A 19,511-nucleotide genomic window follows, 5' to 3' on the forward strand; every position below is an offset into this window, starting at 1 on the left:
ACACTGCCTCTGGTGTCACTAATTTCCCCATGCTTGAAAAACAGATATCAATTTTTCAGAGACACCAAACCACACCCACTGTTTATGAAATATTAAACTATAAAAGATGTAAAAACTACATCTACCTTATGCTTATTTATTATCTTACACTGAATGTCCAGTCCTTTACATTTCAGGTTGAAGGATTCATCATTGGATGCCTGTTTGCTGAAAGGAAAAAAAGTGTGGTGATTGATATTTTATAATGGTAGTTATTTTCTTGTAATAATTATCACTAATTATATTATCTTTAACAGAGTATAAAGGTCAAAACTAAAAACATAAATAACTTCTGTACAACTCACTAGAAGAGCATAAAGTAATTAACAAAACTCAAACCAACAAAGAGTGCAATATACTAAAATATCATACATGTATCTTCATTATGAATTATATTGTCAGCTATATTCCAAACCTTTCAAAATATTTGTGGCTGGCTTAAGAGACAAGTTTATTTTGCATTGTTGACTTAGTATGTAATATATTTGTAAAACTAAAATGTTCAAAATTATTTCTAATTAAAATGAAAAATTAATTTTAAAGAACAAAAATGGAATATGTTTAAGAATATTTATCGATAGCGTAATGTACCGAGTGTTACAAACTAAGTATGAGACTCAGCCTTAGGGTGTATAACACCAAAACCAGTAAAATAGTGTAAATTACTCACTAAATGTAACAAAAGTAATATAAAAATCACCATAAATTAATGAATTACAGTACTGGACAAAAAGACCTTGACAGCAGCACCATACAACACACAATGTGTAATTGAAATGCTGTTAACTCGTAATGGGTTAATAAATTATTAAAAAATTGTCCTTTATAGTAATGTAATGCAATCTGAAAAATATTCACTTCAAAACTGCTATTTCCACCACTTTAAAGTTAAAAGTCCAAAGTAAGCATTCCTCAGTTTAACAAGGAGACTGGTTACAAAATTAGCATTCGTCTTCAAAGACATCTAACAGCTTCTACTCAATCATAGGCCACTTTACAAACAAGCTGATTCATAATATTTCTTTAGAATGAAAGCTGTGGATGTACAAAGGCTAGTCTTATCAAATATGACCATTAGCAGATCATCTACTCAATAGCTCACCTACATATCAATAAAATAGTGCTCTTTTCATCAAATGTTGAGTAAGCAAGGTTTCTGTAGATAGGAAATCATGAAACACCCATGATCTCGGTTACTTTTTACATGGATCAAGTCAGTTTGTATCATATATTGTGTACCTAATATTCACCTCAAAATGCATTTGATATTGTCTCTGCAATTTACTTTTTTTTCCACAAGCAGAATAAAAATTTCTGATAATGAACTTAGCCACACTGCAACTTTTGTACAAGAACTCCAAAATATATGCATGAAATACTTGTGGTTTCAGGTTATTGACAACCTCGGATAACTAAACCTGAAATTAACCTTTATGTTAAAAGCAAATTTGAAAAAATTACTCTAGAAAAAAACAACAAAAAACAATATTTGAATAATAATAAAAACAATAATAGTAATGAATACTTTTTTTTTTTTTTTTTTAACAAAGAGGTAGCACTCTTAATGTTTTAAAAGCAGATTTGTATAATGTTTTTCCTTAACATTTTCTCTCTTCTTTTGGAAGCATCACAGCATTCTAAAAGGTAGGAGTAAGAAGTATTAGAACAAAATATAAACAAGATAATAAAGGAACTGGTGACAACATGAACTGGAGAAACCTTATTATAATACACAACACACCTCAATATTATGCATGCAAGAATATTGTTAAACTATTCTAATGAACAATATCAGCACATTTATTGAAAGAAAAAAGATCTGGAGCGAGTTGTTGGACACATACTTAATTTTTAACAACTATTTTACATAATACAAATATGTGAAAACACTCAAGGTAACTTTAAATTTAACAATGAGAACTAGACAAGATTTTGAAAGAAAAAAGTTCTAGTTTCATTTCATGCACTACAGTTTTATAATAATCACTGTAAAAACTGTTAGAAGTTATGTAATACCTAGAGGACCCAAATCAAAATATAACCTCTAATAATAATAATAATAAAACTTATATTACATAAACAGGATATTATCCCTAGTTAGAAAAATTCACCAGGTTGACCTGCCATTATGAGGTCAAAACACTGCAAAACATTTAGATATGTCAATTTATCCTTTATTATCAGGTTCATCAACTACATGAAACTCTTAATCCAACAAACAATACTAGTGAATGGATACATTGGTATTTGTTTGAGCTTAACAGTGAGTAGTCAGTTATCAGAATAATGTAGAAATAAATAATCCAATAAACAAAATACAATGTACATTACATCTTATCAATCAATAATCAACAGTATTCAAAGAGATACCTAATGTCTATAGTAAATAAAATACTAAACACATCAGGAAAGTATGAACTTTCATGTTTGACTGACAAAGAATCTAATAAGTGGATGTGATTGACCTAAGTTAAAAGTGAACAGATGGAAACAAGAGTGACTACTTTTATAATTAAAGAAACATAAGACAACTCCAAATACAAAGGAATAATGTGTGTGTACATTTTAACATATTCTAAGAAATTAAATGTGAAAACAAAGAATATGTAATACATTATTTCTGCCATGGAAGCCTTTCATCCAGTACAAAGGCTCATTTGAACAACCAGGATATGACAGACATAAAAGTGGACTAAGAGATAGTTACTAAATGTTCCAGTTTTTGCTTAAAACAGTTTTCCTTATTTTTTGTCCCATTCAGAAATAGTAAAAACATTTAATCAACCAAGTTTCTCTGTAAATTAAAGTGAATTTGATACTATAATTTACTACTGGAGGAGAAAACTTGCACATCTAATTTTAATATCGTGAGTGAGGACAAAGAAGAATATGTAAACTTATTTATATTAGATTTAATTCCTATAGATTAAAATAATCTTGACATTATATAACATAATATTTACAAAACATTGTAAGCAACATGGGAACTACTGGTGGTCCATCTCCATTTTCTCAGCTTCTAAACTTATTAAATATATAAATAAGCTTGAAATAAAAACTTAAAGCTAGCCCTTATTGTTCATATAGTTATCAAGCTCTCTCTTAAACTCACTGCCTTCACAACATCCAAAAGTAATCCAGTTCAGAGGTTAATCATCCTGTTAGAAAAATAAAACAGTCTTAACTAAAAATGACTCCAGCACTGCCAAAATCTATATTTGTATCTTCTACTAGTCCAACTATTCTCAACATTAAGTATATAAAAAAGATGACAGATCAATGCTACCAATTCAGTTTACAATCTTAAATGCCACAATCAGATCTGCTCTGGTTCTTATTTCTTTAAAAGAAAACAACTCCAAAGATCTTAATCTCTCCTTACACAACAAACCTTCCATCCTCAGTACTATTCTAGTAACCCTCCTCCGAATCCTTTCCAACATCCGTCTTTTCTAAGGTAAGGAGCCCAAAAATACATTACAAATGTGGCCTAACCAGTGACTTATACAATAAAATAACCTCTTTAGATTTGAATTCAATATTTCCACAGATACAACCTAATTTCCTGTTTGCCCTACCACAAGTAACAGCACAATGTTAGATAGCTTTTAAGACTTCAATCATTACAAAAAGATCTTTCTTTCATGACACCATTGAAGTTACTCCAATCCAAATTATACCTAAATTAAAATTATTGTAACCTACATACAGTATCTTGCATTTATTACAGTTAAATAGGGGTAATATTAAAATACAGGTGTTAGATATACAAATCAATAATTGCAAGGGCAAACTTAAATTGGAAAAATGGTATTGTCAGGGGAATAAAGAAACAATGGGTAGGAAGTCTCTTGCACTCAATGTAATGTACTGTATGAATTAAGCTTTTACAGTTTAAGTAGAACAGGTGCAGTCAGTGGATTTTATTAGAGAAGTCAGGGCTGGCATTTACTTTTAAGGAAGCTAGTAATGAAGTAATAGATTGAAAAGTTGCAGGCTCTCATAATCAGAATAGAGATAATAGATAAAGAGAAGTGTAAACTGTGGGAAATGGCAGCAGGATTAGCTCAAGTATAAGAAGGGTACATCAGATAACAATGACATTCAGGGAGTTAAAAAGATTACTATTAGAGTAAAAAGTAGTGAATTTTATTATAATGAGCCTATTCTGTTAAGCAACAAATTTCAGCTCTTAGTTTCTGAAGATAAGGAACTACTGGAGGGAGGGAAAACAAAAGGGTCAGAGAAGGATGTGAAGGTGATTCCTTTACAAGACATATAGATAGGATAATCAGTAGGGCAAATAGAGAGAAAAGAATTATATTATGCTACCAAGGGGATATAACTGACAGAGCAAGAGATATAATAAAGGGGTTAGCAGAGATGCAGTTTTTGTGGTTCATGTAGGGGTTAATGATGTTGGGAATGGTAGGCCAGAGGAACTAATAAATAAGTGCAAGGGATCAATAAAGGTATTTAAATAAAAAGGCCATACCTTCTTTTGTCAAGGATACTGCCCAGAATTGACTGTGGGGATGAAGTCATAAATAGGTTAATAGGGTTAAGTTCTAAGCTTATGTTAGTACATAAAGATGAGCAAATAAGCTGGTTGGACTTGAGGGAACAGTTTAATGAAAGGAAGGATCTTTTTGGAATAAATGGTTTACATTTAAATAGGGTAGGAGCTAACTTGTTTGCTAAAGCTATTAACTCAGCTGTAAAGTAGGTTTTAAACTAGGTCTAGACAGTGGTGAGGACCAGCAAAAAGAATAAGAGGCAGAGAAAAGTCTGAAACAAGTACTGTAGTAGTTATATGGATATGCCTAATTTTTACTACTGTAATTCTGTAAATATAAGAAATAAAACAAGATGAATTTAGAGCAACGATAGAAATGGAAGATTTTGAGGTGATAGAAATAACTAACATGGATGATTTTGATGAAGTTTCTTTGAAATACAGGGCTACAGGCTACTTACAGGAATAGAATACTAGAGAAGGGAAAATAGTAGCTTAATATGCAAGATGTGTTTCAACTTTTTGAAGCTGAGGATATAAGACACTAGCAAGGAGATTGAATCCATTTGGATTTCTAATAAGTGGTATATAGCGAAAAAGCCTTTAATGGGAATTTGTTACAGACCACCAAATGGCATTGACAAAATTAGTAAGAAACTTTACAATGAGATTAAGATTTCAACTCTTAATAAATTCATAATTATGGATTACTTTAATTTCAGGCATATAGACTGGGAAATGCTAGTCAAACCATAAGGGAGGAAGGTTTTTGGAAATTATTCAGGATGGCTTTCTGCAGCAGTTTGTCAAGGAACTTACTCAAAAGAATATTTTACATTTATTGTTAACTTCAAATCAGGAATAATAAAGAAGGTAGAGAATGGGAAACATGTGGGTGCAAGCAATCATTGCTTTATTAAGTTATGTTTAGATGCACATGGAGATGAAGTATTTTGGTTACATATTTCAAAAAAGCAGATTTTAAAGGGTTATGACAATAATTATTTATTGTGAATTGGGCAGCTCAGATGTAAATGATCATAAGGATTACATTTGGTGTGCTTGGATTTTCAGAAAGCATTTGACAAGGTGTCCCATAAAAAGCTTGTTTAAAATAAAATAAAATAATTGTCTCTATAGGTGTGGGAAATAAAGTAGCAAATTAGATAGAAGGCAGACAGTTGTTACAAATAGAGTTCATTTAAAATGGAGTAATGTCACGAGTGGGGTACCTCAAGTTTTAGTCTCATGACTTGATCTTCGATTTACATAAATGGCACAGATCAAGAAAGTTAATAAATTACTTCATTTTGCAGATGACAAAGTCTTGAGTATTGCTAGCTATGAAGAAGCAGCTGACAATTTACAAAGGGTTTTAAATCATTTATTGAATTGGGAAAATGAGTTTTAATTACAATAAATGCATGGGGGTTATCATAATTTGAATTATAATTTGGGCACCAATAACTTTAACATGATGAAAGAACAGGATCTTGATGTAATAGTCAATCCCTACTGAAATCATCCAAACATTGTGCTCTTGCTGGTGGAAAGACTATTTTATGCTGTATCTACAGAAATACTGAATATTGTAAAGAAGTTACAATTTCATTGTACAGGTCATTGTTTAGGCCACATTTACAATATTGTGTTCAGTCTTGAGCTCCATACCTTAAGGAAGACATTGAATTATTGGAAAGCATTCAGAGATAGGTCCCCAGAATGATGCCTGGGATGAAAGGGTTGTCATATGAAGGGCTAAAATCTCTCAAGTTGTTTTCTTAAAAGTTAGGGGGAAGATCTTACATAATCTTTTTTCATAGTTAATAGCAAGACTAGGGAATGCAAGTATAAATTTTGGCAGTGAAGGAATCATCTTCAGCCAAGATAGTAATTTTTTAAATAAGGGGTGGTTGGTCTTTGAAATGGGTTGCATTCAGATGTAGAGGCAATTTAATTTAATTTAAAATAAAGCTTGATAAACATATGAACAAGGGGTGGCTTTAAGAGTTTAGTTTACAATGTAGAACAGCCAAGATGAACCCATATTGTCCCAAAACACTTACATTAAAACCCATTTGTCATTTATTTACCCAACTCACTAAATAATCTAAACCCTTTTGTAATGTTGCAGAATCCTCTTTACAGCTAGCAAAACCAAAACCTTGATATCATCAGCAAATTTAAACAGTTATTTACAATTCCTTTATGAAATGTCATTCATGTAAATTAAAAGGCAAAGGTCCTAAAAGAGAGCCCTGAGGTACCTTACTTGTAACTTTAATCCAGTTTAAATTAACTTCATTTATAACACTGCTATCCAAGGGACAAACTTCAGACAGACACCCACATATTTTTATTTTTAAACAAGTCTTACATGTCACCATCTCAAATGCTTTCTGAAAATCCAGATACACCAAATCTAGATTATCTTCATCTACCTAAGCAGTAACCTTTTCATAAGATATCAAAAGATTTGTCTGGGAAAATTATCCCTTAGTGAAACTACACTGACTACCCAATAAAATTCTAAAATTTGTTAAATGTTTTTGCAAAATTTTTTTTTTTTTAAATCAGACTTTCCAAAACTTTTCCTACAATTGATACAAGACTAATTAAAAGAATGACATTAGCTAACTTGTCATCTTTTGATACCTACCCACTATTAAAGGACTTCCAAATACAGTTACAAGTGGCTCATATCCAATCCTTAACCTATCTCAAAACCCTAAGGGAAATATCATCTAGCCCAGGAGGTTTATCATTCCTTAAACTTCCCATTTTTTTCTAAACAAGCTGAGACATAATGCAGTTGTCTTATCTGATTTTATTTCCATCTATTAACTGTTCAAGAATACCACTTAAATCTTCCAAAGAAACAATACAAAATCTTATCTAGTTACATATAACTTTATCCTGGATGAGACTGATTTATTACTTCACATACATTATATATTAATACTTAAAAACAGCTTAAAATTTAAATTTAGAAGTTTATTAAATGTTAATGTGTATGTAATTTATATTTGCCAACAAAACTGACAAAAACAATTTTTATTTAAACAAATTTTAACACACAAATAAATAAAACAAAAGAATTTATAATAACAGTTACTATCAATAGTTATTACAAGTGAGCTTACACAAGAATTTTACAAACAATACTAAAGTCTTATATCTGGTATAGAACTGAATCTTTTTGTACTTAGAAAGATACACATGTACACTTATTTGAACAGCTGGCTAAGCTTGAAGCACATACAAGTTTTCACTAGCAACAATATTTAAATGTCCTTGTAGAACTACGAACATCTTAAGTAAATTCACTGATGTTGAAAGATTTGTAATGTCCAAAATCTACTTCCTTGTCAAATTCTGTAGTTTTTCCATTAATAGGTGTTAATCAGAATTGCAGCTTCCGAGATTTGCAACAGTCACTATAGCTGACCAATAATTCTTTTTCTACCATCTCTTAGCTAACTGCTTTCATACAATTCACGAGATTTTCTCGAACTTTCAGAAACATTTGAAAACAAGATGAGGTTTTCATGAAACAAATATTGTTAATTCTACAAATTTAGAGAACAGGAAGGACTTGTACAATACAGAGCCAACAATACATGTCACGAGCAAAAAAACAAAAACAAACTGAAATTAGCATAGGTATTAAAATAAACAATGGTAAATCTGTTACAATGATAATTTTGCAGAAAAGAAAGGCACTAACCCATTGATTTGAATATGATCACTTATGTCTTCCATTATCAGTCCCTGGGGACAACCTTTCAGGTATTTTGTTATTCAGAAAAATAAGGAAACAATATGTAGTCTAAATTTTATAACATCATAAAGTTATATATTATCTTTGTTTCATTGGTATTTCAATTGTACCTGGTTAACATTACAAAAGTTTCAACAACGCAGTGCACTTGCACTCACTCTACCATTTCAGAGAATACAGTACTGGCCTTTACAAAAAGGCCTGTCATTGCTGTGTTTAAGAGGAATAGTATTATGTATAAGAGAGTCACATTTCAATTATTACACTTTACTACTATTTAGAAATAAGTTACTTTTCATAAAACATAGAACAAGAAATAAAGCAAACAATTTTCTTCTAGTTCCAAAAACCTTTCACTTGTTTGCTAATTGTCTAAGGTTGGCAAGCCTTATAAAGTTTCATGCATTGAGAATGAAAGAAGTTATTTTAGCTTTCACATATCTATATCATATACATACATTTGAATAACTAATTCCACTATAGTTTATCAACTTAACAGTTCTTAACTGGTTGTTCATGGAAATGCTTTGAAGGGTCTGTGAACCAGGTGCAAAAGAAAATTTTTTTCTGTCTCCATTATTTTGTGTGTACATCCACGTGTTAAATGCATTCTTCTGGAAGGGGGTCCATAGCTTTTGAATTAAATTCTTAGAGATCCATGACCCAAAAAAATGTTAAAAATCACTGTTACACAGAATCACCAAAGCATAACCATATTAACAACAATGCAGGATTCAGCTTTTGATTTAAGAGACCTGAGAACAACCAATCAAGACTGAAAACTTTAGGAGCTTCTAACACCATGTTAATTAAGGAGTTATCCTTCACATTACTCAGTTCATCCAATAGTAGTATTAATGAATCTGCAAGGAAAATTGGCACCAACCTTTACTTACTATAAAAAGATGGAATTTGTCAGAACTGTGAGGGAGGTACAAATCCAAGTCCCAGTTTGTTGTTTTTTTATATAAAGAAACTTCCACAACTTACATAAAACTAATTAGCATACAACTCTTGCACAGTAACTTTCAATTTGCTATTGCTCCTGGAGTAACATTACATAATCACATCTAGCAATAAGAAAAAGATCTCACAAAAAGGGCCAGAGTCATCCAGAAATTCTACTAGTACTGTCTTTGATGTCACATACATATACATACATACAAGCAATTAATTACTTGGAAGCATTAATATAATTTTACCATCCTTATAAACAGGAGATACGTATATTATTTGCCCCTTTGATATTTTAAGTAACTACACCAATATGTAAAACAGTGGTTATTTAGATGGGAAAAAAATGAGAGCTTAAATCAACCATGCTATCATTCACATTTCAAAATGTGAACAAAGAATAAAATTTATACTGACCACAGGTTATTGTGAAGCAGCTCCTGGCACGAGACCAGAGTGCTCAGCAATTACTTTTACACTAGGAGATAAGTAACTAAGAGGTTTGAATCTGAATAAAACCAAGAGTGCAATACAATTAACTCTTAAAATCAGCAAAATAATTTAAATTGATAAATTAACTTAAACTTCACCTGTCAGTGGAGATAAAGTATTTTTCTTGGATTTAATAATAATGTTTAGGCCAGTTATTAAAAAAAGTCATCTATATGAATACTCACATTACAACTTACAAGCCTGTCCATGTGCAACTTAACAAAAATAAAGAAAAAGATGCAACACACACACCAAATTCTGAAAAGTCAAAAATGCAGATTAACAAGTGGTCAATCTGTTCATGCTACAAAGAATTAAATTATGTCTCCTAGAACTGACACAAGGTTACTTAATGGTCAAGGTGATACAGTTTTTGCTTTAAATGGACACCACCTAAACTTTACTTCACACAAGATTTAGTATCATTGCTTTCAATTCACAGGAAAATAGAATACCTATTAAAATGAAGCAAACAGTTTCTAAATTTGTTAAAAACACACAAAACTAAAACTTGAAGCTATTTATTGGTATAGTGGTACCCGTTATTGCTTTGAACTATTGCTAATTTAGTTTATTATACATTACTAAAGCTATTTACTATTAGTAATCAAAACACTGCACTTTAAAAAACAAATCAGGTCATCTCTTCAGTAATGTCAGATTTTAGGTTCACAAAAACAAAAAGGATTTCAAATGCTTTTAATGTTATTTAATCAATAAATGTTCCTTTATTATTAAATTACTTCCTGTCAGTGATTCACAAACTTTTTAATGCCACTTCTATAAAATTCTTGGGGTTTGGAGGAAAAGAATATAGAGAGGGTAGTTTTGACATCATGTGTTCCAAACTCTTTTCCATCAAGATAGTTCTGCAAACTTTGGAATAGATGATAATCAGATGGGGCAAGGTCTGGAGAATAAGGAGGATGTCAAAGGTTGTCTCAGTGTAGCTCTTCAATCCTTGCAGATGCAATCCTTGCTACATTATCCTGGTGTAACACAACACCTTTAAGAGTGATCAAAGTAAGCCTCTTCTTTCAGTGCAACATTCAAGCACTCTGTTGACAAGAGAAGTCTGATGTAATTGTTACATTGAGTGGCAGCAACTCAAAGAGGATCACACCAACAATATCCTCCCAAATGCTTAATAAGACTTTCTTAGGGTGGAGGTTCATTTTGGGCTGTGCTATAGCCAGTTTACCTGCACTGAGCCACTGTCTGCAGTGCATAACATTTTTATAAAATATCCATTTTTGTCTTCAGTCACTAACCTAGCCAAAACTGGCAAGTTACATTCACAAGAGTGCAGAGAAGTTAAACTGTCCATTCCTGATCTACAGATGGATTCTGTTAAACTACATGGAACCCGTCTTCCAAGTTTTGACATCTTTCCAAGCTGTTGAAGATGATTGTAAAGTGTTGAATGGGTGAATTAAGCTTCTGTGCTAGTTCTTCAACTGTTACAGCACAATCTTCATTAAGTGCAGTCAGTAGAAAGTCATCATTAAACTGAACAGGACGACCTGAACATGTCACATTACTTAAGCTGTAGTCACCTGATCTGAGCTTCTGAAACCACCTTCAACATTTTCTTTCATTGAGAGACTCCGTACTATAAACAGCTTAACGTTTCATTAGTTTCTGCTGTACCATTGCCTTTTTGAAACTCATAAAGCATTATATGCCTAATGTGCTCCTCAGATACATCCATCTTCATGAGGGTTTATTTGATTAATGATCTGAAAAAGTGGAGTTGAGTTAGTTTCTCTTATTTGTCTGAACATTTTTATATACGTCCTACTACATAATTTTAGTCATTAAAGCTTTCTACAAAGACAGAAATGATGATACACTTTTTGCATTAAATTTTTGGACATTACTTATGGGATGACCAGTTAATTTATAATAATAATAAAACATCATAAAAACTACTGCTAATTTAGTTTTGGAAATACAAAGGTTCCCCCTCTCAAACATTTCTAGATAACTTCAATGATCCCAAATAAGAATAAAGAAATTGACTATTAATACATTAAAAGGTAGAAAGCAATTCTGAATAACTTTAGTTTCCATGCAACCAACTTCAGCAGGATGTTTGATATCACAGACATAACAGCAACTGAACAAACCCTTCCCCGTTACCACTGGTTAAAGATATTCAAGTATGTTTCTTCTCTAAGATGATTGGTACGCAGCTCTTCTTTAGCAACGTGCCTACACCTCCCATATAGACACTTATGTCTGCCAACAGAATAACAACAATGCCTAAACTTAAGGCTGTTGTACAATGGAAGGCAGCCAGTGGAGCATAGAGGAAAAGAAAGTCAGATGACCAAAGTCACAACTCAAACCTTTTACTACTTCATCATAAGTTGGTTGGCATCAAAACATTTTGTACACAATTTCCCCATCTATTTTTTACTACAATTAATGCAAGTACAATAGGTCAGGAAAAATCTCTCTAAAAACATGGACAAACCTCTTCTGTATAGCAAGCTATCATCATAACAGCACACATGTGTCATGAAATTTATACTACAAAACACATAACAAGGCTAATAACTGCTCTTAATTCTACCCATTTCACATTATTAGCCAATAGAACCAAGTCTTAAGTAACTATGTATTGTGTGGTTGGATTGAACCTGTATCAACTGTGTAATACTGCTTGCAATATTGCATTATTACATGCTCTAATACAACCACTATTAAGTCTTTTGTGCTGTTTAATAGTAAAAAGCATTTTAAACTATGTAGGCAGTATTCAAATTTGAATATTAAAGTGATAAACCTGCTTAAAAATAAAGAATCATAAATGCAAGAGCAGTCAATAGTTTACATTATAACACACACTGCTCAAATACCATTTAAAACTAATGTGTTAATCTTGGGTGCCACAATATAATTAGCTTAATAATCAAACCTAAATATGATGATTTATCACCATACAACTGTCATTTAATTTTTCTGAGACTTACCTTTCACTTGAAATGTCCTACCTACAACATTAAACCAAAAACACCTTACACCACAGTTAAATTAATAAAAGTTCTAGGAAATAAGAGGAATAAATTTTAAATATAGGACATGCATGTCATGGTTATACAGTTTTTCTGCTGTAACAAGTATACTCATCAGGAGAAAATTCTAAATTTTATCTTCTACCATAAAAAGATGTGGCCGACACTCATATGCCATACCCTACTTAAATCTGTTTAATGATTAGCAGCTTAAGTTATAAATATGACCTAGAACAGTATCACTACAAAAATCACACACAAAGAATAAAACAAACTTACTTGTAATACAAAGGGGAGAATGAAAAATACAACACACGGAAGTAGTAAATGTTTAATTAAAATTCAAGTATTTGATACTTGTATTATTATTATTATTAGTAGTAGTAGTAGTAGTAGTACATCTCATAGCTTTCCAAAAATTTGATCCAATAATTTAAATGGAAATCAAATATGCCAGAATAGATTTAAACACAGCACATATAAGAACTAGGCCTCATGAATCAACATTCCCATTCTAGTGCAACAAGTTTTCATTTATTTCAAAATTGATCTACCTCAAAGTTAGATGACCTTGAAGTATTAATCCTCCCCCTATTAACACCTATTACTGCCCAAATAATACCACCTTACAGCATACACTGGTTAGAACAAAAATTATTTCTTACAGTCCCTACTCTCTTTGAAAATATTTATATTATTAATGGGAAGGTAGGGGGAATAATACTACAAAACTACGATTTATATACAAAATTTGCACTTTAGTATAACAACAAAGTCAGTGGTTGGATATTATGATACAGTTAGGTTTGCTATAATTAACTTTAATCAACCTTTAATCTTCATGCAATGAAATCTTAAAATATCACATCTCATAGATGTAAAGTAATAAGGTTGCATAGTGCTAGCCAATTTGATGTCAGCATCCATGTTTCTTTCCAACAGATGGAATATCCCCAAATTCATTTAGGTGTCATGGCCACACACATTATCAGTCTTGATTTTTAGAGGTTTGGGCATCTGTGCCTAAGAGTTTTAATAACAAGTTCTAGTAACTGAAAAATTGATTTGAGTATCTGAAATTCATAACTAATATTAATGTTACATTTTTACACTTTTATCCAACAGTAACTTATCATTTTCAGTATTTTACTAGAAAATTAATTTAATAGGCTAATTTTACATTAAAGAAAGTTAGTACTGAAATAAGGATCTTAGAATCATCTCGTGACAAAAATTCACGTTTCATACTCGTATGCATTTGTTACTTACTTATAGCTTCCTTACATTATAAAGACAAACTTACTTCAAAAGTGGAATGCTTAGACACTGGCACACACTACAATTTCCAAATGCAAGCAACACTTACAAATATTATTTTTTCACTCTTTACCACTTAAACAACTGTTAAGTAATTGAATATTTATTTACTATAGTAACGACTATTTAAGAAAGCTAAAATTAATCAAAATACAAAATGTGAATTGAAATTGAAAGGATTATTGTTAAGCCCAATATTATTACGTGTAATCTACCTAAGTGTATACATAAAGCCTTAAAACGACCATACTTCGCAACCACATACAAAAATTTTCTAAAACCATGTATACCTACATCCACTCAAAATTAAGATGGAAATAACATGTACAAGATTGTACTACTTTCACTCCTTAACACACAAATCAAATACCACATATACCTTCATACGTCACGCTTAAATAAGATTCTCACACACCGCCGACGAACAAAAAGACCAGTAAATACCATGCACAACAGAGTATTTGAATTTCAACTGATTTAGGGACCGTTTACAATTTTAATCATAAAAAATTATGGAACTTTATTCAATAAAGGCACACGGGTAAAAAGTAAGAAGATATTCGATAAAGCACGTAGAAAATGCTGACAGTGTCAACTTTTTTGTTAATCCTTTTCCTATCAATGTCTTTTTAAATAAGTGTACATAATATTTTCTTAGTTCACATCAGGTCATATATTTCATTATTTTATATTCTACAAACGTTTGGTTTGTTTTTTAACTCTGCGCAAAGCAACACGAGAACTATCTGCGCTAGCCGTCCTTAATTTAGCAGTTTAAGACTAGAAGAAAGGTAGCTAGTCATCACCACCCACCGCCAACTCTTGGGCCACTCTTTTGATTGATTGACTGATTGATTTAGTGTTTTATGGCACAAAGCAGCGAAGCTATCTGCGCCAGACATTCGGTAAAAATGTAAAAATAAAATATAAAAAATAAATAAATGTAGTCTTAGATATAAATGGAAATGAAGGTAAAACAAAAAAGTATAAAACCAATGTTGACACCTAGTCTACAATGTTAAGATAGAAGGCAGAATATAAGAAGTTGTAAGGTATTTACTCTAGCAAAAAGGTAATGATCATAACCCGCCAGGAAGACTAACAGGTAAGTTCAAGAACCACCGTCAGTCACCTGAAGTTGGTCTTTCCAATCCTGGTTCCGGGTTATGTGTCATAGCAACCAGTATCAAAATGTAAAAGAATAGAAGTTTTAAAAGATACATAGCAAAATTGTAACAATGAGTAGCCAAATGTCCAGTAAAAAGATAAAGTCAAGTAAATGGAGTAAAATTTGTAAAAGTAAATGAAGGTAAAAACAAAACAGCAATTAAAACAGAAAATGGTGTAAAAACCAATGGTGACATCCAGTCTTCAAAGTTGTAAAATATTTACTCTAGCAAAATGGTAATGATCATAACCCGCCAGGAAGACTAACAGGTAAGTTCAAGAACCACCGTCAATCACCTGAAGTTGGCCTTTCCAGTCCTGGTTCCGGGTTATGTGTAAAAGCAGCTATTATCAAAATGTAAAAGAATAAAGTTTTAAAAGACACTCCGCAAAATCGTAATAATGAGTAGCTAAATGTCCAGTAAAAAGATAAAAGTCAAGTAAATGGAGTAAAATTTGTAAAAGTAATTGAAGATAAAAGCAAAACGGCAATTAAAACAGAAAATGGCGTAAAAACCAATGTTGACATCCAGTCAACAAAGTTGTAAAGAACTACCTGTAGCAGAATGGTAATGATCATAACCCGCCAGGAAGACTAACAGGTAAGTATAAAAACCACCGTCAGTCACCTGAAGTTGGTCTTTCCAGTCCTGGTTCCGTGTTATGAGTCAATATGGCCAGTACTAAAAAGTAAAGTAGTAAAAGTGTGAAATGATATGCAGCAAAAGTATAATAACAACTCGCCAGGACGACTAACGAGTAGTTCAAACGGATAGTTCAAACAGTAGCGTTAGTCACCTGAAGTTGGCCTTTCCAGTCCTGGTGTCGAGTTATTTAATGTTCTGGCCATTGTCCAATGTCAAATTGAATGAGAGAGATTAAAACTGTAAAAAAGGAACCACAATTAAAAAGGTGTAATGAATAAATATGCAACACTTATTCAAGTGTTTGATTCAAGGAACCAAACAAGACGAGCATTAACCATCCTTTCTAATGTCTTACAGAGACAGCTCGTCAAAGCACTTGGACGGTAGTTTGAAGGAATCTTGGGATCTTTTCCTGGCTTAGAGAAAGGTAAAATAATAGCCTGGCGCCAGGCATCAGGAAAAACATTCTCCTGCCAGATCCGGTTGAAAACAATCAGAAGGACATCAAGAGAAGCAGCAGATAGATGGTGCAGCATGTCATAATGAATATCATCAGGTCCAACAGACGTACTGGCAGACCGATGAAGGGCCATTTTTAGTTCCACCAGGGTAAAGGGACAATTATAGTCAAAGAAACAGTCAGTTCGAAAGGAAAGAGGTGATCGCTATGCCCGAGTCTTGATGGCCAGGAAGGTGGAGGAACAAGCAGAAGTGCTAGATACCTGGCAAAAGCATTGACCTAGAGTATGAGCGATGCTCCGGACAAGCCATCAGCTTGTATAATACAGCCAGTTACTGCTGCCACACAGTCGTCTATTGACGGCTGATTCACGATGGCAGGATCAAGTTCTGCGAGAGCAGTGAAAGTGGACCAGTCTGCCTGATCCAGCTTCCACCGGGGCACGCGGGTAGGGTGGCATCGACCACGGCCAGTCTCTCTCAAAAGGATCGGAAAATGATCACTGCCTAGTGGATTACTGTCAACCCTCCATGAAAAATGGGAGAATAATGAAGGGGAGCAAACTGAGAAATCAATAGCGGTAAAGGACTGACTAGGTGCATGAAAGTAAGTGGAAGAACCAGTATTGAAAAGAGAAAGATTGTGATCAGAGAGCATCCGCTCTACAGATCGGCCCCTCCCATCAATAATAGCACTTCCCCCAGAGGGGATGATGTCCATTAAAATCCCCTAGGATTAGAAATGGAGATGGCAACTGTTCAACGAGAGCATCAAGATCTGATTGATCGTATGTCTCTCCAGGGGACAGGTACAGAGAACAAACAGTGATGGTATGTCCCAAGGAAACACGGATGGCTACAGCCTCCAAGGGTGTGTTGAGTGACAAAGACAGGATGGGCAGTGTTGATCAACCAACAGTGCCACCCCTCCATGTACTCGACCATCACACAACCTGTCATTTCTGTACAGAGAAAACTGCCGAATGGAGACAGTATCAGCAGTTTTGAGAAATGTTTCTTGTAAAGAAAGACAAACAGGATGGTAGAAAGCAATCAGCGTTTTGATATCATCCAGATTAGAACGTAAACCTCGACAGTTCCATTGTATCAAGGTGGCCATTTTTAAGAACGGGTAGGTGAAGTGGCTGGAGAACCCTTCAGTTTACGACCACGTCTTTTTTCTTTACTGTCTTTAGTCGGAGGAGGTCTATCAACCTCCATGGATCCCGCTCTGGGTCGGGTGGGCAGGTTTTTGTTATTGGAAGAGGAATCCAGTGACTGAGGACGCGAACGAATAATTATTTTGTTTCTTGTGGTGGGAGAAAAAGATGTATCAGAAGAAATGCCTGTATTTGAAACTGAAGGACGTGGATCTTGAGATTTGTTGGAAGGTATGGGAGGAACAGAGATGGATGTGGAAGTCGATTCATCAACCTTTTTAACCACGGAGGTCAAAAGGCTTTTCATTTGTTTTGAAAACGATTCTCTTGGAGGCACAGAGAGATCTGTCTGCACTCCCACTGTAGTTGTGGAATGAAGTGCAGCAGCATATGTCCGAGATGGAGTTGTGGACAGCAGTTTCCGAGCCTCAGGATAACTAATGTTATGTGTCGTTTTCAAACGCTGCACCTCTTTTTCCTCCAACCATTTTGGGCAAGAATGAAAATAAGAGGGGTGAGAACCATTGCAGTTTACGCAATGTGGGTTCATGTCACAGTCATAGGCATCGTGGTCCTTGCCTCCACAACGAGCACATGTCAGGGAACCACGACAAGATGTCTTTGAGTGGCCGAATCTCTGACATTGGAAACATCGAAGAGGGTTTGGTATGTATGGCCGAACCCTGCAAATGAGATAACCTGCCTTGATGGTGGCAGGTGCACGTGGTGAAGTAAATGTTAAAACGAGGGTATTTGTTGGCAATGTAACTCCATCTTTGCGAGTGGAGATGCGCCTCACTGCAAAAACTCCTTGAGTGGAGAGACCAGCGAGAATCTCTGACTAGGGAACGTTCTTCAAATCCCTTTCAACAATAACTCCTCGTGAAGAATTCAAGGTAGCATGGGGTGTAACCTCAATAGGTATATCCCCAATTGCCTTTGAATTCAAGAGGAGTTCACTGTGTTGGGATGTGGATGTTTCAACCAATATGTCACCAGATCGAAGTTTCTTTACTGACTTTGGAGAGCCAGCAAGTCCCTCTAGTCCCTTTTGAATAAAAAAAAGAGGACATTTGCCCTAAAGGTTTTTCCGAAAGAGAATGTAATATAAGAAAATGAGGTACGTGTGTTACTGATGTTGAAGATTGCTGTTCTGAATATTCAAGACGTGGTCGCTTACCCATTGACTGTTTTTTTACAATTTTATTTAAATTTTTTGGAGGATCCATAGGAAAAAGAAAAAAATTTCGGTACCCACTGACCCCACCCACCATGGATCCCTACAAGGGGACGCACTACAAAGTCATGCAAGGACAATGCAGCAACGCCAGGGATTCGTGAACACTATACCCAAACACCAGCATCAGGCACAATGTCCACAACACCCGTTGAGAACTTCCAACACTGGTACTTGGTTGACTCTAGCCCAAGTGGACCAGCCGATTGACCCAAGAGGGGGGCCACCCAAAGGCCGACCGTCTACAGGAATTCGAGGCCAAAGTGGTGTGTTAGGGTTGGACCCCTCAACCACCAGGATCCTCTCCTCCCCTTCACGGGTCGCCACGCACGGCAAACACGTGGGTGGATGTTTAGATCCCAGAGAAGGTAACCAGATAGAACAGAACCTTCCCTGGGAGGTCCCCTCACCACGTACAGGAATCCACACCGAGGGGGGCCACTCTTTTACCAAAGAAGAGTGGGATTGACTGTAACTTGTAACGCCCCCACGGCTGAAAGGGCGAGCATGTTTGATGCGACGGGGGTTCGAACTCGCGACCCTCGGATTACGACTCGAACGCCTTAACCCACCTGGCCATGCCTGGCCTTAATAGAACAGAAGGAAGGAAGTTAGTAAAGAGCACCCAACGCCAACTCTTATCTGATGGAATAGTAGAATTTAACTGCCATGCTTAAAGCTCGTCCACAGTGTACAGTGTTTTTGTATTCATTTGGTATGGG

The 19,511-nt window shown here is 34.2% G+C and overlaps 1 long non-coding RNA gene across 5 annotated transcripts in view; it reads right to left on the reverse strand.

Annotated features, from left to right (window-relative positions):
* Positions 1–14,529, reverse strand: part of LOC143247409 (uncharacterized) — a 70,003-nt gene extending 55,474 nt beyond the window's left edge. For 3 of the 5 annotated variants that reach the window (XR_013026553.1, XR_013026556.1, XR_013026555.1), the window contains exons 1-2: positions 14,414–14,529; positions 149–11,521 (exon numbers count right to left, since the gene is read on the reverse strand). This is a non-coding gene — a long non-coding RNA (uncharacterized LOC143247409). Of the gene's footprint in view, positions 1–125; positions 11,522–14,413 lie in introns of all 5 variants that reach the window. The other 2 variants (XR_013026552.1, XR_013026554.1) reach the window with 1 other exon arrangement.
* Between the last annotated feature and the right edge of the window lie 4,982 nt (positions 14,530–19,511).

The sequence above is a fragment of the Tachypleus tridentatus genome, chromosome 3 (genome assembly GCF_004210375.1).
Source record: "Tachypleus tridentatus isolate NWPU-2018 chromosome 3, ASM421037v1, whole genome shotgun sequence".
In the NCBI taxonomy this organism is placed as follows: domain Eukaryota; kingdom Metazoa; phylum Arthropoda; class Merostomata; order Xiphosura; family Limulidae; genus Tachypleus; species Tachypleus tridentatus.